Here is a 27,864-nt window from a genome sequence, read left to right on the forward strand (position 1 = left end):
AAGGAAGGAAGGAAGGAAGGAAGGAAGGAAGGAAGGAAGGAAGGAAGGAAGGAAGGAAGGAAGGAGAAAGAATGGAAAGAAAGAAAGAAAGAAAGAAAGAAAGAAAGAAAGAAAGAAAGAAAAGAATTGAAAAGAACTATGAATTATAACAAAATGTATAAAATAAATATTTGTTGGTTCCTACTGATGTAAATAAGTAATTGAATAAATAAATAGGGACAAAAAGACAAATCTCTTATACAGAAGATTGCCAAATAATTTTATCCTTGATCATTAAGGGGATCATAATTCTCCACTCCTGAAGGTGGGCTGCACATAGACACTCCTTTCAAAGAATACAGCATGGACAGAGAAAAGGTAAGAGTAATTTACCAGTGGAGAAGCCTGACAAACACTGCCCCAGACAGCTGTTCAAGGTCAGTATCAACAGTGATAAGTCATGTCAATAGAGTGTGCCCTTGATATGTGATGAAAATGCCCTTATCTCTAGTCATCTTAAAACATTATAGTTCCAGTATAATTATGAGGAAATCATCAGACAAATCCCATTTGGGGAACATTCTGCAAAATACTTGACCAGTAACCCTCAATACAGGTAAGCTCAACAAGAATATGGAAAGTCTGAGAAAGTGACAGCCTTGAGGAGCCTAAGGAGACATGATGACTAAATGTACTGTGAAAACCTGGATGGGATCCTGGAATATGCCAGTGACATTCCATACTTCATTCTCATTTCCTCAGCTGTTTGCTTATCTTTTTTCATTGATTGTGGCAACTGTGCCACAATGTATATTTTGATGGTAGAAACACAAGAAACTAGATTGGGGTGTGTGAAAACTCTCTGCACTATTTCCACAACTTCTTTGTAAATTCAAAACTATTTTCAAATAAAAAGCTCTTTTAAATGCCTTTACAGTACATCCTTCAATATTGTGCCTGGAATTTAATCTCTGAACTTTCCCATGCTAAGTTTTACCATAGTTCTGACTTTTATTGTCAAATGTCAACTATTACAAGTCATAGAATCCTGCCTTGTGGAATTCTGTCCTGTCCACCTCATGTGAATCTTTTTGCAAGTGATGATTGGAACTTGTAAAAGAAAAGAGAAGTTGGACTTCAGTAAACTTATACTGAAGGTTTTATGAATGTCTTGTGTGTGGGACTATTCACATAAACAACCAACAAACTGTTGCATTCAGTCACCGAAATTCTGAGGTTGTTTTTCTGCAGTATCATCTGACAGACCTCAACTGGTCCATTCATTGGATGCATGTTGTCTACAGTAGCAAGAATAACTTTGGGTGAGATGAGGAATCTTAACTCTTGTCTATTTTGGAAATTTTATGTTTTTGTAGAATGTGCAAGAATATATTTCCAGTAGATATGTAGCCATTCTGGTATGGAATTTAGAGAGAGGTTTATACTGAAGATAAAGGAATCAGGAGTCCTTGACTATATACATTGAAAGAAAAAAAAATCTTCAGGAAAGGCATTTTCTCATCAGAACAAACCAGAGTACAGGGAGCAGTCATATATACAGGAGAGAAAAGAGATATGTGACAATGCTATGTCCCCCTCCTAAAAAGTGACCTCAACATGGACAGCAGGTACTTGGCATCTACACATAGCTGCAGGCCTTTGAATGCATCAGCAGTGTTTATTTGCCAGAATTAGATTGAACTAGGGATACAAAACTCTGGCTTTCATTTTCTACTCTATTTTTCAATTTATCCTACCAAAAGAGTCTTGTTTTTTTCATAAATGTTTTTTTCTAAAACAACATTATCACCACAGGTATAAAAAATTAAAGTGAAGAAATAGTGAATTTCTTAGTAAAAGAGAGTAAATCTCTGAAATTCTTCATGAAGCTTCTTGGTGGAGAAATTAACCAGCAACATGGAAGAAGCAGGATGTAGGGTTTTCCCAAAACCTGCTTAATGAGTGCTATTGGTACAGAGCCTGCTGAACTTGTGAGAAATGCATCTCTCAGTTTGAAGTACTTTGTCTTCTATGACAGAATTGACAATTGTTTGAATTTTTAGACAGGTGGCATCTGGGTGGCTCAGTCTGTTAAGTGTCTGCCTTCCACTCAGGTCTTGATCCCATGGTCTTGGGATCCTGACTTATGGGCTCCCTGCTCAGTGGGGAATCTGCTTCCCCCCTCCCTCTCCCTCTGCCTGCTGCTCAGCCTGCTTGTGCTTCTCTCTCTCGGGCTCTGTCAGATGAATAAAATCTTTTTAAAAAAGAATTTTTAGCCAGAAATTTTGTAACTATAGATAAAAATCATAGTTCTGTACATTTTCAAAAATCTGAAATGAGATGAAATCTACATGTAAGTCCTTATATTATACATTTGTAGCACTGTTTTGCTAATAATAATATTCAGCACATTTTTATTTGCTATACCTTTAAAAGTCTAACATCATTTTTATTTATAGATATTTTCATAATTTTGTAAAAGTCAAATATCAGTTTATACTATAATTCACATAAAGTATTTTATATTGTTCCATAAGATCGAAAGGCATTTTTATTTTGCTTGTTTTCAGAATATTATTACTGGCTTTCCCTTAGAGCAGTAATTGCTGGTGAAATGCTGACATGACACATAAAGTATCTGTATACATGGAAGGCAAACGAAAGGCTCATTTAGTTAAACGTATTAACAACTGATTTAGGACATGCACAGAGTATGGGAAGAAAAATAATTTTTCCTCTACTCTAGAAAGTTCTCAGCTGAAATCTTCTGTAATAAAAGACACATTCACAGGAGAAAAAAAATTCCGTATTTATAAAAGCCTCACAAAGTTATGAGACTCAAAATGCGGTGGATTATTGAGACTTATATACCATCCTGAGCTAAGGAAAGAGATAAGGGTCTGGATTTCAAAGTGCGGAAGGCAATTCACAAAGGTGAGAAGAGTGCTAAACAAAGGTTGCAGGTCTTACAGATAAATGAAAAAGTTATCTCTGATAATAGCTCTCTCCTTTTTTTTTTTTTGAGTATCTTTTTTTTTTTACTTTTTTATTTCTTTAAGATATTTTAATTTATTTATTCATAGAGACACACACAGAGAGAGAGAGAGAGAGAAGCAGGCTCCATGCACCGGGAGCCCGACATGGGACTCGATCCCGGGCCTCCAGGATCGCGCCCTGGGCCAAAGGCAGGTGCTAAGCCGCTGCGCCACCCAGGGATCCCCCTGCTCTCTCCTTTCCTAATGCAAATTGTTTATAACTGTAGATTTCTCTTACAAAAAGGTAACTTCTGTTTTCAGAGCTTCTCTTGAGTCTGTAGTTTCTTAGAAAAATAATCATCTCAAAATAATTCTTATGCCAAACTGACAAATTTTGAGGTGGCACATTCTGCTCCTCTTTGATGGTATATTCTTCTCTGTTTTTAGAATATCCTTTTCTTGAGTGTTGTAGTTGTATATGGTGCAGTTTATCCTATGAAACTTTCATTATTTAATACAATTAAATATTTTAAAAATTTTATACTTTGGATTGCAATCCAATTGATTTCTATTAATTCTGTTTCTATTAATTTCTAGCTATAGGAGGATATATTTGCTAGAATAATTAAACATATTAAAAATGATTATCAGAGAACAATTTTATGGAAAAATTAGGAAGGATATAAAGCCTAATGAAGAACAGATTTTATTAACATTTTCTTGGCCACACTCAATGTTTAGGTTATAAGAAAACCACTGATACTTGTTTCTTAAAATAATGTAATTCTCCATGTAATGTAAATTGAATGAATAAAGATAAAATTTCTTTGTGTTATAATGACTTCGGGCAGAAATCCTTAGAAGTTTTAAAGAATTGATCTCTTGTGATTCTGTTTTTAGGATAGGCTGTCCTTATGGAGAAGTGTCCTATTGATATTCTGCCTAAATATAGCCATCAGGAAAGAAAAGAGCCTTCATAGAAATGTACTTAAGTATATTATTAAAAAAAAATCCATAAGTCTCATTTAAATCATTTAACAGAATTAATTTCCTCTTTCTTTCCATAAATATTTTTACAATTAATTAATTAATTATGTTTTAGACAACTGCTTTGTCAGAAGCACTGAGATCACTTATATCAAAGTCTACATTAGATAAGTAATCAAATATACACTAAATACAATGTCAGAGTAAATATATAAATAGAAGAATAATCTCTTTGTTGGGCCGGCAGGATCAAGGGGATCGGTAGCCACCAACATCCGTCTTGTCACCCTCGCCTTGGGACTTTCCCGCCACTAGCGGACCCCCCAAGGACACGTCATCAAGGGAAAACAGGACCTATGCAGAAAACAGAAACTGAACCTTGCCTAACCCCTACCATATATAGACATAAGCAGCTATCACCCTAAACTGGCACCACCCTACCCTTCCCTATAAGAGCCTGCCAGTATCATCCCCGAGTGCAACTTCCCCAGCCTGTGACTTCCCCAATCTCACTCCCTTGCAGGCCGTGGAACCTCATCTGAGAGCGCTTCCATTAAAAGCTTGCTTCCACCCACCTATGTCTGGCCTCTCTATTTCATTTCACCACCAACCGGATCAAACATGACACTCTTAACTATATTTTTGGATGATATAATGGAAGATATAATAGATACAACATTTTAGCTGAGAATTAAATAGTATTAGCATAATTATATATTGAATTTATTTTTTTTATTTTCTTACATATTTCAAAGATTCTAAAGAGTACATGACTATTTGTATAAATATGAAATTGATAAGTCTTTATAAGTCTATGTGGGTTTTTTTTGCAATTTAATAAGAAATAACTGTTTAGCTTCTACTAGGAGACTTGTTTGCAAAAAAAAAAGTTTGTATTCTACATTAGGTTATTAATGAGAGAAATAACATAAGTCAATAGGTGGGAAGACAGGGAACTGGGGGACTTCTTTAGTGAGCTGTGAACACTGTAGTGGCTTGAGTGATTTTGCATATTTTGAGGTCAATATTGTTGTTAGAACATTTTTTTTTCTTATAACAATCCAATTGTTTTTGCAGTTTCTAAGATTTCATTTAAACATTTGAAATTGTGAAGCTTTTTACTCCCATTACCTACCAGTAAAATACAATGTTCAAAGGGACACAGGGAGTGTGGGTTTTGTTAGCAGCATGATCGTACAAACACATTTGATCCTGTTTGAGCAGGGGGCACAACAGCATGATTCTGGGTTATCATTGATAGTATAATCCTCAGAATCAGTCAGTAACCAAGGACAGAGAGTTCAGACCATATCACTCCATACCACAACTGGGGAGGAACTATCTGGGCCTCCGAATCTAACTGGTTCAAGTTTAAGAAAAGAAGTCCAATCCCTATTGGGATAGGCATGATGAAAAATAATAATTTTAGAGGCTCATATTCTAAAGCTTTGGTGGGGTTGAGAATTTAGTACTTCATTCTACAAATGACAAGAAAACAGAAAAGTAGGCTAGCTGTTCCTGAGCCTCAAGCAGAGACACTTGGATTCCCTTGGTTGCTCTCATATGGCATAATTTTTTATTCTGATAGGTTAACTTCCATGCTATTGGATAGATAAAAGAATTTGGGCATAAGAGAAAAGAACAGGGAAAATATTTTATTAATATCTTTGGGATTTCCCGCAACATGTAGCCCTTTCCCACTGTGACTTATAAGGAGGATGTGATGATCCAGGATAAAAGTCTAATAGAGTGTGTTTGCCAGTGATTTCTCTCCTCCCAGAGTTCCTCCAACAGCATAGAAGGTGTAATAGAAGTCAGATATTCAGGATCCTCAGAGACAAGGCAAATTGCATTTCAATACTGCCTTCAGCATTAGCTAAAGTGCCTTATTAGAAAAATACTCTGTTCAAACCTAACTTAAGATTTAAAAAAAAATATCATGAATCAAGTGAATTTTCTCTAGTATTTGACTTGAATGTTTTCTTAATCAATAGTAAAAAAAAAATGTAATAGCCATTTCTTGTCATCTTAACATTTATTATTACCTGAAGTAGTAAGACAGTTTAAATAAGCATGTAAAATTCTTTTGAAACTGTTAGGTTAATCATGGTTGCCTGTGGCTTTATTAACCCATAATCTAATCTTATTAACATATAAATTAAAGTTGGCTCTAAACTGCTTTAGCACCAAAACAACTGTTGGGGAGGAGAGAAGATAGTAATCTCAAGAATCAGAAGTTCTCATCTACTTCCTCTGAGCATTGATTGAACTTGAGGTATAACATAACACAACCAATATTTTCTTTGTTTCCAGTAAAAGGAAAATAAAAATAAATGAAACATAAAATCAAAATAGTTTTAGGCAGCCTTTTTCAAAGTTATTGCTTGGAACTCCTTTATGGTTAATGTGGTTGGAAGCAAGTAGGAAAGAACCAGATGCAGTGTAAATGGGAAAGAACAGTGCAGGCTCAGGCCACCACATTTTTTCCTTCTATTGAATAATCTGTTTTGGAATATTCCATTTGGAAAAAATCTACATCTATTTTTTTAATCTACCATCTATTTTAAAATTTTTGCCAATCACTGGTGAAAACCATTATATTGTACCAAATAGAAAGATATTCAGTTTCCTTGGCCAAAAAAAGTGTAACTGGAACTTTTCTGCTCTCTTTCCAAAAGTGAGGGGATTCTTTTAATGTCTTCAAAATAAATAACTATGACTCACTTTTGAGTTTCAATTTCCCAAATAAACTTATTGAAATGAGCCTTGTAACCTTTTGCAAATTAAGGGGAATTTGTAGTACCTTCTTGTAGTTCCTCTTCAGGGAGCAGAAAGGAAGAGTGCTGCAATCAAGGGAAAAAAATACATTTCTACAAATTTAATTTTTCCCTCTAAATTCAGATGGTCATGAAAATGTCAGTATCAATGCTAATTTCAAATGAAATACATTCCAGATCAGGGATTTTTGCTTCTGGGTAAGAAGTAATAAGGTCAATGTTTCCATAAACATCAAAGAGAAAAGCCAGATAAATTTAAAATAATTTATTTGAAGGTTTGAAAGAGCTTTAAAAGTTATGAAGACAAGATAGACTAGATTATAGAAAAACAGGAACAGTTCCAAGATAAGCTGAGGAGACAGCTAGTTTCTTAGCTAATGTGCAAGGATCAAGAGTTGGCTCAGGGAAAGGACCATTACTATAGAGAAGACAAGCCATCCAACTTTTTGAGGTTATCTGGCTGGTTGTGAAATTTTGAGGGACCTCTACCAAGCATTGCATTTCACCATAAAACATTACTGCACTCTGAAACTATACAGAGATCTCCACTGCTGGCCTGAAAAGTTCCAGGAATCAGAGAGAAGCCTCTTATATTCTCTTGTCAGAAAACAAAGACTTAACACAAGCATGATCCTGAAACAAAATAAGGCAAATCATTAAGGAGTGGTGAATTATACTGAGGACCTATACTAACTTTTACCAAGAGGAACTTAAGAATTCTGGGTATAGCTAGAAGAGGAAAGATGGCTTTCAGCTCTGAGTAAAAGGCATCCCTGTAGGACAGAAAACGAACAACGATACTGATATTCATCTGGGCCAGAGTGGGAAGCTCAGACACTTAAGGAGGCACACATGAAACCACTTTTCCACTCAGGACAATTGAAAAACTAAAGGATATGTGAAATAGAAGCTTAAAGAGCTAACTTGAATTTCTCTGAAAGGAAGAAGTCTCCTCTACAGACATTTAAGGCTCACTAGATGAAACTTGACAGACTCTCAACTAAAAGACCTGGAAAGCTGCATTATAGAATCCAGAATTATTGAAGACAGAGTTTTAGCAAAGCTACTAGCATCCCCATCCAACCAAATCGATAACTGGATTGAGGTGACTAGCCCCAAAGGAAGAAGGAGACAGGCATTAGCCACCTGAAGCACCTACAGATACACAGTCTAGCATATAAGAAAAAACAAGTAATAGACGTTAAAAGAAGAAAGACCAAGTGATCAATAGTAAGAGAATAAAACAGAAAATAGGAGGAGTCACCACCAATCTGGGTATCTAAGTTAACAAATAAAAACTTTAACTATAATTATATAATTAATATGTTCATGAAAATAAAAGATACACCATATAGATAAAGGAATGGAGAACTTAACCATAGAATCTTAATCTGTAGAAAAATCTAGAAGTGAAAAAATACGTTTGAAATTGATTTTGCTAACAGATGGATTTAATTACATATGGAACATACCAGAAGTTTCTTTCTAAGAAGAATAAACCTACATAGTGGATCCTTTCATAATAACTAATAGAATGAACAGAAAAAAAATAATTAAGGAATTAAAAGAAAGAGTAACAATAAACACATAGAATGATTTAAAACAAAGAAAAAGATAAAGTGTTAACATCAGTTAGAGAAAAAAATACATTATACACAAAGAAATAATGATACATTTTAGTTGACTTGTCAATAGAAACTGTAAAGGCCAGACAATGGAGTAACATCTTCAAAGGACTGAAGGAAAGAAACTGAATTCCATATCCAGGGAAAGTGCACTTCAAAATGCAGGTTAGATAAACACACTTTCTGGTAACCAAATGGAGATTTCTTTTCAATGAACCTACATTACAAAAACAAAATAAAAACTAAAAGATGTTTTTAGGGTTGAAGGAAATGAATTTATAGGAAGAAAAAAAATGCTGGAAATGAGAAAAGATTTTCCCACCGTGTCTAGTTTTCCTAAAAGATACCTGATTACTGAAAGCATAAAACAAGAGCATTGTGTGCTCTAGTTATAATATATGCAGAAGTACAGGCATACCTCATTTTATTGCATTTTACTTTCTAGCACTTCACAGATACTGTGTTTTTTTAGAAATTGAAGATTTGTGGCAGACCTGCATTGAAAGTCTATCAGTACCATTTTTTTCTAACAATATTTGCTTACTTATATGTCTCTGTGTCATATTTGAGTGATTCTCACAATATTTCAAACTTTTTCATTATTATTATATTTGAATTTCTTCAGTCTCAGGATAAACCTTTAGTGGAGACCAAGCTATTTATTATGGATGATGAAAGAAAGTAGTTTCTTGAAGTAGAATCTACTTCTACTCCTACTTTTCCTGGTGAAGATTCTGTCAAGATTACTGAAATGACAACAAAGGATTTATAATATTACATAAACTTAGTTGATAAGGCAGCAGCAGAATTTGAAAGAATTGACTCCAGTGTTGAAATAAGTTCTACTATTGGGTGAAATGCTGGCAAACAGCATCACATGCTACAGAGAAATCATTCATGAAAAAGAGTCATTCAATGTGGAAAACTTCACTATTTTCATATTTTGAGAAATTGTTATAGTTACCTTAACCTTCAGCAACCACCACTGGATCAGTCAGCAGCTATCAACATGGAGGCAAGACCCTTCACCAGGAAAAAGATTACAACTGATGTTGATCAATTTGAAGATAGCCTCCCCAGGAACAGGCTGATCTGTGAGCATGCTCTTATGGATTCCACAAAGGGTATAAAACAACTAATTGCTGAGGTTAACAAAATGGACTCCATTGAATCACTCTATTCTTCAGGGACAAAGAAAACAAATAAAGTGTTATGGAACTCAGAATCTACCTTAAGAAAATTAGTGACAACCTTAATACAGTAGCATCTATGCCAACTTCTGGCTAAAATGGTAAAAATACACCAATGTCAAAGCTAGCATCCTTTGGTTTAAGGAATGGGAAATCATTCATAAAGAGGACAATGCCAGTGGATACTCTGTGATAGCTCTCCACCGCTTGCTGCTACCGTTTTGTCCAGCTGCCAGCCTCTTGATCAGCCTGTGTAGAAATTTGCTAAACTGATGGCATTAGACTGTTCCTATAGGCTACGTGGAACCAAACTTGTGCTTTTATGTGTCCAACACTGAAACTTCTCTATCATATGTGAGAATGAAAATGCACAAGTTACACATGTCTCTTTTTTTTTAGGATTTTATTTTTTTATTCATGAGAGACACACAGAGAGAGAGAGAGAACCAGAGACACAGGCAGAGGGAGAAGCAGACTCCATGTGGGGAAACTGATGTGGGATCCAGGCATGTTTATCAGAACAATGTGCAAAGTATCTGTAACATACTATAAAGAATAATAAAAAAAGGATAACACAGTAAAAGAAGGCACATTTTTCTTCATTTAACAATGAGAGATATTTTAAATATAAAGTTTAAAATGTGATAATTAAGTCTCATACTCATCAATCTGTAAAATCGCCTGCTATGGAGTTCATCAAGAAGTTGGCTAAATATTTTACAATCTAATTTAAGAATATGTAGATAATTTTCTTATTAGTAATTGTGGGACAGGATAACTTGTCAAAAGCAAAAGATGTTACTCAATTGGCTGTTATTCTCATGTAATTAGTCATACAGATCTATAGAAATTTCAATACTTTCCTTATTACCAAACTTAGTAAATAACATAAATTTATTTAAATATTTATCTTAATTTAATAGTAACCTAGAGGAAGTGGAGCAAAGGTGGCTATCTTCAAAGGGAATTTAGAATGATAATACTTACTCTATTTCTGAATAATTTATAACTTTATATGATTAGATTAAAAATAGACTATATAAAGCTATTATTTATTTTTTAAAAATATGTATTATCCTTTTGGAATATTTTTCTAAGCACAGAAACCATAAATATTAAATTGTAGCAGATAGTGATATTAACATTCTAACTAAGGTAATCAGTAAAGATTTGGTTGATGTTAGCAACTATTCATAAAAATCTCTCACATTTTAAAGATTATTTTAGGAAATTGTGCTCTTCTTTGGAAAAGCAAATATGTTTCAGTGTGAGCCCCTTTGACTTATCCTCATCAGAGCTAATTGAACTTCTTGAATTTGCATGTCCCTTTCCTTCCTTAAAGTTAGGAGGTTTTCAGCCATTATTTTCTCAAATGGGCTCTCTTCCCTTTCTCTTTCTTTTCTCTATCTGCAACTTCTATAACACATAAGTGACTTATTTGCTAATTACCTGTAAGTCCCTCAGGCTCTTCAATTTTCTTCATTCTTTTCCTTTGTAGTCTTCTTAACCAATAATTTCGATTGACCTGTTTTTAAGTTTGCCAATTCTTCTGCTTAATGAAGTCAGCTGTTAAATGCTTCTAGTAAATTTTTCAATTAAGTCTCTGTATTTTTTTTGAATTTTCATTTGACTCTTTTTATTTTATTTTTACTTTTTTAAAGATTTTATTTATTCACGAGAGATAGAAATAGAGATAGATAGAGATGATAGAGATAGATGATAGATAGATAGATGATAGATAGATAGATAGATAGATAGATAGATAGATAGAGATAGATAGATAGATAGAGATAGAGATATATATGGGGGGGAGCAGAGACACAGGCAGAGGGAGAAGCAGGCTCCATGCAAGGGGCCTGACATGACACTCGATACTGGGACCCCACGATCACACCCTGGGCTGAAGGCAGGCACTAAACCATTGAGCCACCCAGGGATCCCCTTTATGACTCTTTTTTAAAAATGGTTTCTCTATGTTGATATTCTCTTGTTGTTGTTGTTGTTGTTGAAATCTTATTGTTTGAACGATAGTTGCTCTTCTCAGTCTTTACGGATTGGCTTCACACAAGTAATTACTTTTGTCTCTAAGACTAACTAGAGATTCTGAAGTCCTTTCAAACCTTTTCTATGGGCCTACATTCTTTGGGCTTATGCAGTTAACTTCCTACTTAAGGAGTTTTGCCTCTGTTTCCAAGTGCCCATAATTTCTTATTCCCTCTGGTGTCTCTCTGGAGTACTGCAGACTTTTTGGTGCTATGCTAAGCTGTCACATTTATCTCTGTTCTCAGTGGCCCCCACCTGGGTGACCAACTAATACCACTATTCCCTTAGTGCTTGAGTCAGGCAAGGCAGAAACAAGTCCTTCAGGCAGCCCCCTTAAAAGCCAGAAAGTTGGATGCACATTTCACTTTTCTGTTCCCTCCTGGGGTTGGTAGTTTTCTCTCAGTCATGCCATGCTTTTCCAGGGAAGAGGAATGGGCTGTAGCTGGCAAATGCAATAAACTTTCTTATCTGTTTTGATGTGGATTTTGGTTTTGTGTTTGCCTGAGGTGCTACACATTCTAAAATTATTTCTGGAAATATCATAAAGATAATTCATTCCATATATTGATATTAAGTCGGCTTCTCCATGGAGGTACAAGGACCTGGGCTTCTATTTTATCATCTTACTAATGTCACTTTCAGGGCTTGTTGTTGTTTCTGCTGCTGCTGCTGCTTTGTTTTAGAGGAGGAGAAGAAGCAGAGGAAGAGGGGGAGAGAGAATTTTAAGCAGGCTCCACACTCATCATGAAGCCTGACATGGGATTCAATCTCATAACCCTAAGATCATGACCTGAGCCAAAATCAAGAATCAGACACAACCTACTGAGCTGCCCAGGCGCCCCTAGTTGTTTTGTGTTTTAAACATCAACACTTAACCATAAAACAGTGATAAAAGTAATTACAGAAGATAAACATAAACAAAAAGATATTTTGTGCCCATAGATCAGAAAAATTAATATTGTTAGAATACCCATAGTACCCAAAACAATCTAAAAATTTAATGCAATATATATCAAAACCCCAATGGCATTTTTCACAGAAATAAAAAAAATAATTGTAAAATTTGTATGAAATGACAAAAGACCTCAAATGGCCAAAGCAATCTTGAGAAAGACCAAAGATGGAGGAATCATGCTCCTGATTTCAAACTATACTAAAAAACTGCAATAATCAAAACAGTATGGTAGTGGCATTAAGCACTGCCCAATAAAACATAATTAAGAGCCCCCGAATAAATCCACACATATAGAAACTATTAGCTTATGACAAAGGAGACAATGATATACCATGGAGAAAAAAACAGAGTCTTCAGTAAATGGTGCAGGAAAAAATGAAAAGCCAAATGAGAAAGAATGAAACCAGAGCACTTTCATTAAACATATGCAGAAAATAACTTGAAATAAATAACACACTTGAATGTAAGACCGAAAACCATGAAAATCCTAAAAGGAATTACAGACAGTAAGATCCTTCTTTTTAATAATAAATTAATTTTTTTTGGTGTTCAATTTACCAACATACAGAATAACACCCAGTGCTCATCCCAACAAGTGTCCCCCTCAGTGCCCGTCACCCATTCGCCCCTACCCCCCGCCCTCCTCCCTCTCCACCACCCCTAGTTCATTTCCCAGAGTTAGGAGCCTTTATGTTCTGTCTCCCTCCCCGATATTTCCCACACATTTCTTCTCCCTTCCCTTCTATTCCCTTTCACTCTTATTTATATTCCCCAAATGAATGAGAACATACACTGTTTGTCCTTCTCCGATTGACTTAACTTCACTCAGCATAATACCCTCTAGCAGTTCCATCCACAACGAAGCAAATGGTGAGTACTTGTCGTTTCTAATGGCTGAGGAATATTCCATTGTATACATAGACCACATCTTCTTTATCCATTCATCTTTCGATGGACACCGAGGCTCCTTCCACAGTTTGGCTACTGTGGACATTGCTGCTAGAAACAATGGGGTGCAGGTGTCCCGGCATTTCATTGCATCTGTATCTTTGAGGTAAATCCCCAACGGTGCAATTGCTGGGTCTAGGGCAGGTCTATTTTTAACTCTTTGAGGAACCTCCACACAGTTTTCCATAGTGGCTGCACCAGTTCACATTCCCACCAACAGTGTAAGAGGGTTCCCTTTTCTCCGCATCCTCTCCAACATTTGTGGTTCCCTGCCTTGTTAATGTTCCCCATTCTCACTGGTGTGAGGTGGTATCTCATTGTGGTTTGGATTTGTATTTCCCTGATGGCAAGTGATGCAGAGCATTTTCTCATGTGCCTGTTGGCCATGTCTATGTCTTCCTCTGTGAGATTTCTCTTCATGTCTTTTGCCCATTTCATGATTGGATTGTTTGTTTCTTTGGTGTTGAGTTTAATAAGTTCTTTATAGATTTTGGAAACTAGCCCTTTATCTGATAGGTCATTTGCAAATATCTTCTCCCATTCTGTAGGTTGTCTTTGAGTTTTGTTGACTGTATCCTTTGCTGTGCAAAAGTTTCTGATCTTGATGAAGTCCCAATAGTTCATTTTTGCTTTTGTTTCTTCTGCCTTTGTGGATGTATCTTGCAAGAAGTTACTGTGGCCAAGTTCAAAAAGGGTGTTGCCTGTGTTCTCCTCTAGGATTTTGATGGAATCTTGTCTCACATTTAGATCTTTCATCCATTTTGAGTTTATCTTTGTGTATGGTGCAAGAGAGTGGTCTAGTTTCATTCTTCTGCATGTGGATGTCCAATTTTCCCAGCACCATTTATTGAAGAGACTGTCTTTCTTCCAGTGGATAGTCTTTCCTCCTTTATCGAATATTAGTTGACCATAAAGTTCAGGGTCCACTTCTGGGTTCTCTATTCTGTTCCATTGATCTATGTGTCTGTTTTTGTGCCATTACCACACTGTCTTGATGACCACAGCTTTGTAGTACAACCTGAAATCCGGCATTGTGATGCCCCAGCTATGGTTTTCTTTTTTAAAATTCCCCTGGCTATTTGGGGTCTTTTCTGATCCCACACAAATCTTAAAATAATTTGTTCTAACTCTCTGAAGAAAGTCCATGGTATTTTGATAGGGATTGCATTAAACGTGTGCATTGCCCTAGGTAACATTGACATTTTCACAATATTAATTCTGCCAATCCATGAGCATGGAATATTTTTCCATCTCTTTGTGTCTTCCTCAATTTCTTTCAGAAGTGTTCTATAGTTTTTAGGGTATAGATCCTTGACCTCTTTGGTTAGGTTTATTCCTAGGGATCTTATGCTTTTGGGTGCAATTGTAAATGGGATTGACTCCTTAATTTCTCTTTCTTCAGTCTCATTGTTAGTGTATAGAAATGCCACTGATTTCTGGGCATTGATTTTGTATCCTGCCACGCTACCAAATTGCTGTATGAGTTCTAGCAATCTTGGGGTGGAGGCTTTTGGGTTTTCTATGTAGAGTATCATGTCATCGGCGAAGAGGGAGAGTTTGACTTCTTCTTTACCAATTTGAATGCCTTTAATGTCTTCTTGATGTCTGATTGCTGAGACTAGGACTTCCAGTACTATGTTGAATAGCAGTGGTGAGAATGGACATCCCTGTCTTGTTCCTGATCTTAGGGGAAAGGCTCCCAGTGCTTCCCCATTGAGAATGATATTTGCTGTGGGCTTTTCGTAGATGGCTTTTAAGATGTCGAGGAAAGTTCCCTCTATCCCTACACTCTGAAGAGTTTTGATCAAGAATGGATGCTGTATTTTGTCAAATGCTTTCTCTGCATCTAATGAGAGGATCATGTGGTTCTTGGTTTTTCTCTTGCTGATATGATGAATCACATTGATTGTTTTATGAGTGTTGAACCAGCCTTGTGTCCCAGGGATAAATCCTACTTGGTCATGGTGAATAATTTTCTTAATGTGCTGTTGGATCCTATTGGCTAGCATCTTGTTGAGAATTTTTGCATCCATGCTCATCAGGGATATTGGCCTGTAATTCTCCGTTTTGGTGGGAACTATTGGGACTTCATCAAGATAAGAAGCTTTTGCACAGCAAAGGATACAGTCCACAAAACGAAAAGACAACCTACAGAATGGGAGAAGATATTTGCAAATGACGTATCAGATAAAGGACTAGTTTCCAAGATCTATAAAGAACTTATTAAACTCAACACCAAAGAAACAAACAATTCAATCTGAAATGGGCAAAAGACATGAACAGAAATCTCACAGAGGAAGACATAGACATGGCCAACATGCACATGAGAAAATGCTCTGCATCATTTGCTATCAGGGAAATACAAATCAAAACCACAATGACCACAAACCACAAAACCACCTCACACCAGTGAGAATGGGGAAAATTAACAAGGCAGGAAACCACAAATGTTGGAGAGGATGCGGAGAAAAGGGAAACCTCTTACACTGTTGGTGGGAATGTGAACTGGTGCAGCCACTCTGGAAAACTGTGTGGAGGTTCCTCAAAGAGTTAAAAATAGACCTGCCCTATGACCCAGCAATTGCACCGTTGGGGATTTACCCCAGAGATTCAGATGCAATGAAACGCCGGGACACCTGCACCCCATTGTTTCTAGCAGCAATGTCCACAATAGCCAAACTGTGGAAGGAGCCTCGGTGTCCATCGAAAGATGAATGGATAAAGAAGATGTGGTCTATGTATACAATGGAATATTCCTCAGCCATTAGAAACGACAAATACCCACCATTTGCTTCAACGTGGATGGAACTGGAGGGTATTATGCTGAGTGAAGTAAGTCAATCGGAGAAGGACAAACATTATATGTTCTCATTCATTTGGGGAATATAAATAATAGTGAAAGGGAATAGAAGGGAAGGGAGAAGAAATGTGTGGGAAATATCAGAAAGGGAGACAGAACATAAAGACTCCTAACTCTGGGAAACAAACTAGGGGTGGTGGAAGTGGAGGAGGGCTGGGGTGGGGGTGAGTGGGTGACGGGCACTGAGGGGGACACTTGACAGGATGAGCACTGGGTGTTATTCTGTATGTTAGTAAATTGAACACCAATAAAAAATAATTTATAAAAAAAAACAAAAAACAAACTAGAAACCACCTGTTGGTCAATATGTTATGGACTGGATTGTGTCCCCCAAGTTTTGTTGAATCCCTAACCCCCAATGTGCCTGTATCTGGAGGTAGGGCAAACAAGAAGATAATTAAGGAAATGAGGGTTTTATATGAGGGGGACCTTTTCCAATGTCCTTGATGTCCATTAAGAAGAGACACCAGAGATCTCATTCTCTCTCTGCTTTGTGAGCAAACAATGAGAGGAGGCAACCATCTGTAAGCCAGAAAGAAATTCTGCCAGGAACTGACTATGCTAGCACTCTGATCTCAGACTCTGAGCCCCCAGAATTCTGAGAAACTAAATTTCTGCTGTGTAAGTTAACCAGTCTATGGTGTTTTGTTACAGCATCCTGAGCTAATACAAGATGTAAAAAGAAAAATAAACTGTCATAAATAGGCCAGAATATATTTCAATGCATCTATTGGTAATGCATCAACATAGACTAATGTCACTGAAATAATGTTGAGTAAAATAAACCAAACATAAAAGAGTATGTAGAGCATGATTGAGAATGGTGAGGGCTGGTGATTGACAATAAAGGGGAAATTCCTGGGATGATGAAATGCCTATTTGGTTACATGGATAACTTTTTTTTTTTTTTAGCAATACTGGATTTCTATAAAGCTACATAATTTTCATGGCTCAAAGAGAGAATCCTAAATTTTAGAGCAATAGAGGACTTTAGACATAATCCGGCCAGCTTCTTTATTTTAATGAAACAAAAGCAATTATTTCCCATTATTTTTTACTGCCTAAGTAGGATGATTATGAAATTTTCTTAATTGCAGGGTAGTATTGTTTCTTTTTTTATTTGTTTTTACTTTGTTGTTGTCTTTGATAGGATAGCGTATTTTACGGATTTTAATAGTTATCTGTAGGACTGTAAATAAATAAAATAGAATTTCTAGTTACTAAAAAAATCTGAAAATAAGAAAATACAGTCATTTACTGTTGGCAGCATGGCACTGTCATTCAGAGTATATATGAGTTTGAATAGATTATATTATTTACATGACTCATTTCTTCGTTCTTTATTTTTTTAATCTATTCATTTGAGGAAGAAGAACCAGTGAGAACCTGAGCAGAAGGGAGGGGCAGAGGAAGAAGGAGAAGCAGAGTCTCTGTTGAGCAGGGAGTCCAATGTGAGGCTCGATCCCAGGACCCTCATGACCTGAGCTGAAGGCAGATGCTTAACCAACTGAGCCACCCAATCACCCTGGGACTTTTTCTTTTATTTACTTTTTAAATCATTACCATTTGCAAAATAAGGAGAAAAGCAATACCCCCTTAATGTGTTGATTTTGAAAATGAAACAAGATAAAACATTTAAGTCATATCAAATGATACTTGACATATTATAAGCACTTAATAAATAATAATGAATATTTGTGTTTTTGAAGGCCTGTGCCAATTATAATTTTTGAAATTCTCAGAATCATAAAAAATGATAAAGCATTCTTGCATTCAAGTCAAAAACTAAAAAAAAAAAAACACATAAAACAAAAAAACACTAGTTCAGAGTTATGGAAAAAGTTAGGAGAAAAAAAAAACAATGATTTGTTAAGTTATCTAGAACATTTCAATTATTTTGTATGAGAAAATATTTTGAAACAACTAACAGAGGAGGGGCAAGACGGTGGAAGAGCAGGGTCCCCAAATCACCCGTCCCCCCAAAATTACCTAGATAACCTTCGAATCATCCTGAAAACCTACGAATTCGGCCTGAGATTTAAAGAGAGACCAGCTGGAATGCTGCAGGGAGAAGAGTTCGCGCTTCTATCAAGGCAGGAAGATGGGGAAAAAGAAATAAAGGAACAAAAGGCCTCCGAGGGGGAGGGGCCCCGCGAGGAGCCGGGCTGAGGCCGGGGCGAGTGTCCCCAGGACAGGAGAGCCCCGTCCCGGAGAAGCAGGAGCTGCACCAACCTTCCCGGGCGGAAAGGGGCCCGCAGGGAGTTGGAGCAGGACCCAGGAGGGCGGGGATGCCCTCGGGCTCCCGGGGACACTAACAGACACCTGCGCCCCGGGAGAGTGCAACGAGCTCCCTAAGGGCTGCAGCGCGCACGGCGGGGCCGGAGCAGCTCGGAGGGGCTCGGGCGGCGGCTCCGCGGAGGGGGCTGCAGGGCGGGAGCGCGAATCCCACAGCGCAGGCCCCGGAGCACAGGGCGCCGGGACACAGCCCAGGATCCGGCCTCCCCCGGGACAGGAAGGGGCCGGGAGGGCCCAGGACAGCGAGGACGCTCCTGCCCCAGCTGAGCAGATCAGCGGCCCCACCCCGGAGCCTCCAGGCCCTGCGGACGGAGAGCCCCGTGGTGACTGCGGGGGCTGACTCCAGGCTTCCAGAGCTGCCGTAACCACTGGGGCTGTTCCTCCTGGGGCCTCACGGGGTGAACAACCCCCACTGAGCCCTGCAACAGGCAGGGGCAGAGCAGCTCCCCCAAGTGCTAACACCTGAGAATCAGCACAGCAGGCCCCTCCCCCAGAAGACCAGCTGGACGGACCAGTTCCAGGGGAAGTCAAGGGACTTAAAGTCTACAGAATCAGAAGATACTCCCCCGTGGTTTTTGTTTGTTTGTTTGTTTTTGTTGCGTTTTTTTCTTTTTGATTTGTTTGCTTCCCCCACACTTTTTTTCCTTTCTTTTTCTTTCTCTTTCTCTTCTCTTTTTTCTTCGTTTTTTCTTTTTTCTTTTTCTCTTTTTCTTTCCTTCTTTCTCTCCTCTCTTTTTCTCCTTTTCCCAATACAACTTGTTTTTGGCCACTCTGCACTGAGCAAAATGACTAGAAGGAAAACCTCACCTTAAAAGGAAGAATCAGAAACAGTCCTCTCTCCCACAGAGTTACAAAATCTGGATTACACTTCAATGTCAGAAAGCCAATTCAGAAGCACTATTATACAGCTACTGGTGGCTCTAGAAAAAAGCATAAAGGACTCAAGAGACTTCATGACTGCAGAATTTAGATCCAATCAGGCAGAAATTAAAAATCAATAGAATGAGATGCAATCCAAACTAGAAGTCCTAACGACGAGGGTTAACGAGGTGGAAGAACGAGTGAGTGACATAGAAGACAAGTTAATGGCAAAGAGGGAAACTGAGGAAAAAAGAGACAAACAATTAAAGGACCATGAAGACAGATTAAGGGAAATAAATGACAGCCTAAGGAAGAAAAACCTACGTTTAATTGGGGTTCCCGAGGGCGCCGAAAGGGCCAGAGGGCCAGAATATGTATTTGAACAAATCCTAGCTGAAAACTTTCCCAATCTGGGAAGGGAAACAGGCATTCAGATCCAGGAAATAGAGAGATCCCCCCCTAAAATCAATAAAAACCGTTCAACACCTCGACATTTAATAGTGAAGCTTGCAAATTCCAAAGATAAAGAGAAGATCCTTAAAGCAGCAAGAGACAAGAAGTCCCTGACTTTCATGGGGAGGAGTATTAGGGTAACAGCAGACCTCTCCACAGAGATCTGGCAGGCCAGAAAGGGCTGGAAGGATATATTCAGGGTCCTAAATGAGAAGAACATGCAACCAAGAATACTTTATCCAGCAAGGCTCTCATTCATTATGGAAGGAGAGATAAAGAGCTTCCAAGACAGGCAGGAACTGAAAGAATATGTGACCTCCAAACCAGCTCTGCAAGAAATTTTAAGGGGGACTCTTAAAACTCCCCTTTCAGAAGAAGTTCAGTGGAACAATCCACAAAAACAAGGACTAAATAGATATCATGATGACACTAAGCTCATATCTGTCAATAGTAACTCTGAACGTGAACGGGCTTAATGACCCCATCAAAAGGCGCAGGGTTTCAGAATGGATAAAAAAGCAGGACCCATCTATTTGCTGTCTACAAGAGACTCATTTTAGACAGAAGGACACCTACAACCTGAAAATAAAAGGTTGGAGAACCATTTACCATTCAAATGGTTCTCAAAATATACCCTAAAAACTATAGAACACTTCTGAAAGAAATTGAGGGGGACACAAAGAGATGGAAAAGTATTCCATGCTCATGGATTGGCAGAATTAATATTGTGAAAATGTCAATGTTACCCAGGGCAATGCACACGTTTAATGCAATCCCTATCAAAATACTATGGACTTTCTTCAGAGACTTAGAACAAATTATTTTAAGATTTGTGTGGAATCAGAAAAGACCCCGAACAGTCAGGGGAATTTTAAAAAAGAAAACCATATCTGGGGGCATCACAATGCCAGATTTCAGGTTGTACTACAAAGCTATGGTCATCAAGACAGTGTGGTACCTGCACAAAAACAGACACATAGATCAATGGAACAGAATAGAGAACCCAGAAGTGGACCCTGAACTTTATGGTCAACTAATATTCGATAAAGGAGGAAAGACGATCCACTGGAAGAAAGACAGTCTCTTCAATAAATGGTGTTGGGAAAATTGGACATCCACATGCAGAAGAATGAAACTAGACCACTCTCTTGCACCAGACACAAAGATAAACTCAAAATGGATGAAAGATCTAAATGTGAGACAAGATTCCATCAAAATCCTAGAGGAGAACACAGGCAACACCCTTTTTGAACTTGGCCACAGTAACTTCTTGCAAGATACATCCACGAAGGCAAAAGAAACAAAAGCAAAAATGAACTATTGGGACTTCATCAAGATAAGAAGCTTTTACACAGCAAAGGATACAGTCAACAAAACTCAAAGACAACCTGCAGAATGGGAGAAGATATTTGCAAATGACCTATCAGATAAAGGGCTAGTTTCCAAAATCTATAAAGAACTTATTAAACTCAACACCAAAGAAACAAACAATCCAATCCTGAAATGGGCAAAAGACATGAAGAGAAATCTCACGAGGAAGACATACACATGGCCAACATGCACATGAGAAAATGCTCTGCATCACTTGCCATCAGGGAGATACAAATCAAAACCACAATGAGATACCACCTCACACCAGTGAGAATGGGGAAACTTAACAAGGCAGGAAACAACAAATGTTGGAGAGGATGCGGAGAAAAGGGAACCCTGTTACACTGGGGTGGGAATGTGAACTGGTGCAGCCACTCTGGAAAACTGTGTGGAGGTTCCTCAAAGAATTAAAAATAGACCTGCCCTACAACCCAGCAATTGCACTGTTGGGGATTTACCCCAAAGATTCAGATGCAATGAAACGCCGGGACACCTGCACCCCGATGTTTCTAGCAGCCATGTCCACAATAGCCAAACTGTGGAGGGAGCCTCGGTGTCCATCGAAAGATGAATGGATAAAGAAGATGTGGTTCATGTATACAATGGAATATTCCTCAGCCATTAGAAATGACAAATACCCACCATTTGCTTCAACGTGGATGGAACTGGAGGGTATTATGCTGAGTGAAGTAAGTCAATCGGAGAAGGACAAACAGTGTATGTTCTCATTCATTTGGGGAATATAAATAATAGTGAAAGGGAATAGAAGGGAAGGGAGAAGAAATGTGTGAGAAATATCAGAAAGGGAGACAGAACATAAAGACTCCTAACTCTGGGAAATGAACTAGGGGTGGTGGAGAGGGAGGAGGGCGGGGGGTGGGGGTGAATGGGTGACGGGCACTGAGGGGGACACTTGACGGGATGAGCACTGGGTGTTTTTCTGTATGTTGGTAAATTGAACACCAATAAAAATTAATTAAGAAAAAAAAAAAGAAAAAAGAAACATCTAACATATTAGTAAACCCACAAACAGGTTTTTTCTCATTCTTTTTTTTTAACCACAAAAAAATGAAAGTCATTGTTTACATAATAACATAAATATGACAGCTGCAATAGAAGTGAAAAAAAAAAGTTGCTTGAAGATACACACTGGAATTACCTCTAAAAGAAGTTCTCTTAGTTGCATATTAAAAGACCATAAGGTAAAGGGACCCCACCTAGTTCTGCCTCCCCTTCCTCATCCAATTGTTTATGGCTAGTAAGGGGAATAATCTAACAAAAATGTGCTCAGTAGATTAGGGATGAAAAACCAGAAAAAAAAAAAAAACCTGAAGAGTAAAAAATGATATAAATTATCAAAAATTCTAATTTTGGTATAATATGAAAACTTTAATTTCAAAGTAATTTCAGTATTTGCTTAGGTTTAAACATAATAGATATTTATTGTCTCCCAACAACATTGGAAACTAAGCATTTATAGATGCTGAATTTCAGAAAAGCTTAACAAATTGCTCTAAATTACCCACTTGGTATTTACAAAGCCAGGGTTAGAATTCTAAGTGACATAAAAAATAGTGATGAATAACAACATAGTCATTAAAATATAGATGCATAAGCAATCATTACAGCACTGTTAAATATACAGAGATGTAAAATCATTGAAATACACATTCACCTCCTAAACAGAGTCAGTTTCACTTACTGTAATATTAGTTTGAAACTTATCTTACTGATTTAGTCAGTATTGATGTCCTTTTATTATCTACCTTGATAACAGTTGTTATCTTGTGTAATTATTGTTGAGGTCTACAGTTAATTATTTTTCTATTTACAACTAAAACCCAGTAAATATTTCTGAATGGCTTCACAGTTAGGTAATGGCTAAGCTGTTTTTAAGAAAGAGACCTTCTTTCATCATTGATAAAGTTTGCAAATAAATCACCTAGATATATTGATTGATAACTTGAACAGCTCCCATCAGGTGGAATATATTTACTGACAGATTTTCATTTGAGTGAGAAGTCAGTCATGAGGACAGAAGACAATGCCATTTTTATTTATTGCATGAGAAATGATGGAATAGCAGGTAAATTTGTAATTCATATCTCGAGTGTACTTCTATACATCTTATATTTCCACATTTTGATCCTACTGTTGTGCGTGAGCCCGAGGTAGGAAAAGAATCTATGTTCACTTGTGGAGTGGACTACAAAGCAGCAGATGTGGAGGCATACTAGGGTGGCCTCTGAAAGATCTTGTTAAAGAAGCTCTGCAGTGAGCATGGAGAGAGAACACTAGATTTCATCTAGAGCCCTATGGATGTGCTTAAACCACATTGGGGTATTAATGATACAAAAGTAAAAGAGTGTCTCTTAGGATTTTCATTTTTATTTGTCTTTTCTTTTCCCTTCTTTGTTTCTTTTTTTGTAATTGGCACTAGGTTATGTTACCATTAACTGAGATGAGAAAGACTAATTGTGGGAAAAAATGCAACATCCTGTTTTAGATTTATAAAGTAAGAATTGTCTATTTTTTTTTTTTTTTTTACTGTTTGGGTGTTATTTTCTCAACACAAAAATCCCTTTCTTTCATAAGGATCCTAAATTGTTGATCAGGTCCCTTCTTCCCTAACAACAGCTCAAATGGTTCCAAGAAATTATCCTTACTTCTGGCTCCAAGATGTAACCCAGACCCACTCTAGTCAGAAACTCCCATTTCTTGCTACCATTTATTCTTTCATTGTTGGATAGGAGCCCATTTTTAACCAATGAGCAGAGAGAAAACTTTGTTTTAAAAGATGTTATTTATATATTTTAGAGAGAGAGAGAGAGAGAGAGAGAGAGAGAGAGAGAGTGTGTGTGTGTGTGTGTGTGTGTGTGTGTGCATGAGCACATGAGGGGGGAAAGGAGCAGAGGGAAAGAATCTCTAAGCAGACTCACTTCTGAGTGTGAAGCCCGTATGTGGGACTTCATCTCATAACCCATGAGATCATGACCTGAGCTGAAAGGAAAAGCCCAATGCTTAACTGACTGAGCCCACCCAGTGCCCCTCTGGAGAAAACTTTTAGTGACGGTTTATAGGGAATGATACTTCCTTTCCTGTCTGAGAAAGCTTCCAAAGCTACTCTACATCTCTCTAGATGAAGAAAAGTGTTACCAGAACTACTCATGTTATTTAGTTAAATTTTGTCAGAGAACAATGTTTATACTAAATCTTTGTCATCACATATTAGCAAAGACTAAAGAGCAGTCTTAATGTCTGTCATGTAAATGACCTGTAGATGGTCAATATCAGCAAGTGAGTGTCTACTGAAGCATCTTCCTCTCAGGAATACAAAGCTCTCATTTGTCCGAGAAGCATGACTGCTGGCAGACTGGGAACCTGTCCAAGAGTAATTGAAATAGGAGAAGATAAAGTCAAGTTCCAAAGACCTTAGCACTTTTCCACTGCTGTCCGAGAGAATAAATGCAGATTTTTCTCCCCAAAGACAAAGTAGAAAGCCAAGGTAATTGCTAGCATTCATCTTGTGACCCTGAGAGGAGGCTAGTCTTAAAATAAGCTGAGTGAGATATGGAAAGAAATTAGGTTTCTATGTCACTGTTGAACTGCTAAATCAAACCAACCCTGAAGCTGTTTCTAACTCTGATGCGTAGTCCTTTATTGCCTAAGCCATCTGAAGTTGATGGTTCTGCAAATTATAAGAAAATAAAGCCTAACTGAAGTAGTGTACGAAAGAAGATATCGTGTAGACCATTAGAGATATATCTATGAAGCCTAGAACCGCTGAAGGGAGAAGTATAAGATTAGATATAGTTACTCACTGTAAAGTGACTACGGTGTTCAAGCCCAGACTTGAAAGAGAATACCAAGAGATGTGTACAGACATGGAAGAGCAGAATGCACTTCTCTGATCAGTATGTGAAAGTCATTTTGCTGCCTCCAAAGGCCATGCAATCCCTAAGCCCACTGGCAAGTTATCAGGCAGAACAATTTTAGTTTGGGATTGGAAGTCTTTATAGAAATGCGGCTGAAAATAAGTCATGGAGACATTCTTAATTCTGCTTTTTATTGGAAAAATTAGAAAGCTGGCATTTTTCTTGCCTGAGGGGGTTATTATGATGGTTGCACACATATTTTTATGCTTATTATTATTATACCTTACTTCAACTAGAAGTTGAACAAGTACTTTATATGTTATATAATCTGGATGGAACGCTCTATTTCTCATACCTTACCCCTTCCCCTCTACTATGCTTTTAGTCATGATTAAAAGTATCAATTGCTCAGATTAAAAACCGTAATACTTCTCACATTAGTTTAGCGACCAAGCTCTCTCACTTAGCTTCCTGGATTTCCCAGGAGATTTGCCTCCTCACCTCCATGTCCCTTACCAATGTCCATCTTCTTAAAAGGTGCCATTCTTGGTGCTTTCATTTCCCATCCCACTTTTTGGATGATCACCAGAATTGTGGCATTTCATGTGATTCTTCTGCCTTAAAATATTAAAGTCGGGACCGCAAGCGACGGGCTGCTGGCCGAGGGGAGCCGGGGCGGGGCGGGGGCGGCCTGGCCGGGCCCAGTGACCTTCAGGGCCCAGGCGCGGTGCTCGTGCAGGAGAAGATCTTCGCGGGCAAAGGTGCTGCGGCTGCACATCTGCGCGTCCCACGGCGCCGAGGGGCTGCAGGAGGCAGCCGAGGCCACGTCGGTGCAGAAGCTCAAGGAGCGCTGCCCCAAGCACGGTGCCCAGGGGAGCTTAGAAGACCCCAAAAGTGTGACCCATCACAAACTGACACACGCTGCTTCAGAGAGGGTGCAGAACGATGCCAAAACAATCTTGGGAGGGAAAATCCAAGACCAAGATGTCTTATTGTCGATAAAGCAGTGTGCTCGGGCTCCGCTTCCTAAGAGCGCTGACGTCTCAGCAGAAGAGAAGAAAAAGCAAGGCCAGAAAGGCCCAGATGGAGATACTATCTTCTGAGCGACTGCCACCTTGCCGTCCTATGACAGGGACCGGGCTGAGGTCCAGACCAACATCAGACGTCTCCAGAACATCCTGGTGCCTCAGATGCTGTTAGCACCGACCCCAGACGCCGTTGGACTGTGTGAGAAGGCGAATGCGACGCTGGACAAGGAGGAAGGTGGGAGAGTGGATGAGGCGGCCCTGCGGGGGCGCACGGAGCTGGGCTTCCCGGAGAGCAGGGCCGCCGAGGCCCTGCGGCTGAACCACGGGTCGGTGCCCAGGCCGCAGAGTGGTAAACTGAGCACGCGGAAGACCCGGGCATCGACTCGCCTCCTCCGGGCCAGGCCTCGCCAGGAGGGGCACGGGCCGAGGCGGCTCCCAAGGCTGCAGGGACTCGGAGCCCAGGGACGAGCTCATGGGGATCTTCAAGAAGATGCAGAGGAAAAGGGGGTTTCGGCCTGATGCTCGGGCTGTCATTTCCCTGATGGAGATGGGCTTGGATGAGAAGGAAGTGAGAGATGCCCTGAGAGTGAACGGCCACCAGCAGAATGCCGCTGGGAGACCAGAACCCTCCCCGAGGAGCTGGACGTCGACCCCAACAGGCCTCTCTTTCAAGCCATCCTGGATAACCCGGTGGTGCAGTGGGGCCTGACCAACCTGGGAATGTCACTAGCATTGGAAGACATGCTTGAAACCCCCCTGAACAGCACCCGGTGGATGAACGACCCAGGGACCAGCCGGTCGCGCTACAGATCTCCAGGATCTTCCAGAGCCTGACCCGCACAGAGGTGGGGTGGCCGCTCTGCTGTGCTGTCCTAGCACCTGTCCCAGGAGCTGGGGACTGCTCCACGCAAGGCCCTCTTCCTGCCCCCAGCCCATCGCAGAAGAGCATGAAGACCCCTGCGTGCCAGGGGCAGAGTGGGAGGCAGAGCAGGGCTGGAGGGGCCTTGCTCGCTAGACCTGGCCCTCTGCTCCACCCTGGGTTGTCCGGGCACAGAGGCTCTTCCCACGCTGTGATCTTCGGCTTACAAACTTGTATGATGGCAGTGTGCATGGCCGCATCCAACCTCTGGAGCCAGAAACAAAATAATATATGCTTTATAGTTCCATTTATATAAAGCTAAAGCACAAAACTAGTAGAATAGAGGTTTAGAAGTTATATTAGTAGGTACTTTCAGGGAAAACAAAGGCACAGTGATTTTTATGATAAGTTCTGGATACTGTCATATCCAATATTTTGGCCAGGATATTGTTTTCCTAAGATGATAATTCTTTAGACTTTATGTTTGTATTTTGTGCTCCTGTTTTGTGCATGTTATATATTTTAGGAAAAAAATATTTTTTTAAGATTTTATTTATTTATTCATGAGAGACACAGAGAGAGAGGGAGGCACAGACACAGGCAGAGGGAGAAGCAGGCTCCCTGCAGGGAGCCGGAGGAGGGACTCGATCCCAGGTCTCCAGGATCACGCCCTAGGCTGAAGGCGGCGCTAAACCGCTGAGCCACCCGGGGTGCCCGAAAAAAAATATTTTTGAATGGTTTTTAGAATGGTGAAATTATAATTTTTTTCACTTTTTATATTTT

General features: G+C 39.0%; 1 pseudogene; it reads left to right on the forward strand.

Moving 5' to 3' along the window:
• The first annotated feature begins 342 nt into the window (after positions 1-342).
• On the forward strand, positions 343-27,397 carry LOC129505260 (ubiquitin-associated domain-containing protein 1-like; annotated as a pseudogene).
• The last annotated feature ends 467 nt before the right edge of the window (positions 27,398-27,864 follow it).

The sequence above is a fragment of the Nyctereutes procyonoides genome, unplaced genomic scaffold (genome assembly GCF_905146905.1).
Source record: "Nyctereutes procyonoides isolate TBG_1078 unplaced genomic scaffold, NYPRO_anot_genome, whole genome shotgun sequence".
NCBI lineage: Eukaryota > Metazoa > Chordata > Mammalia > Carnivora > Canidae > Nyctereutes > Nyctereutes procyonoides.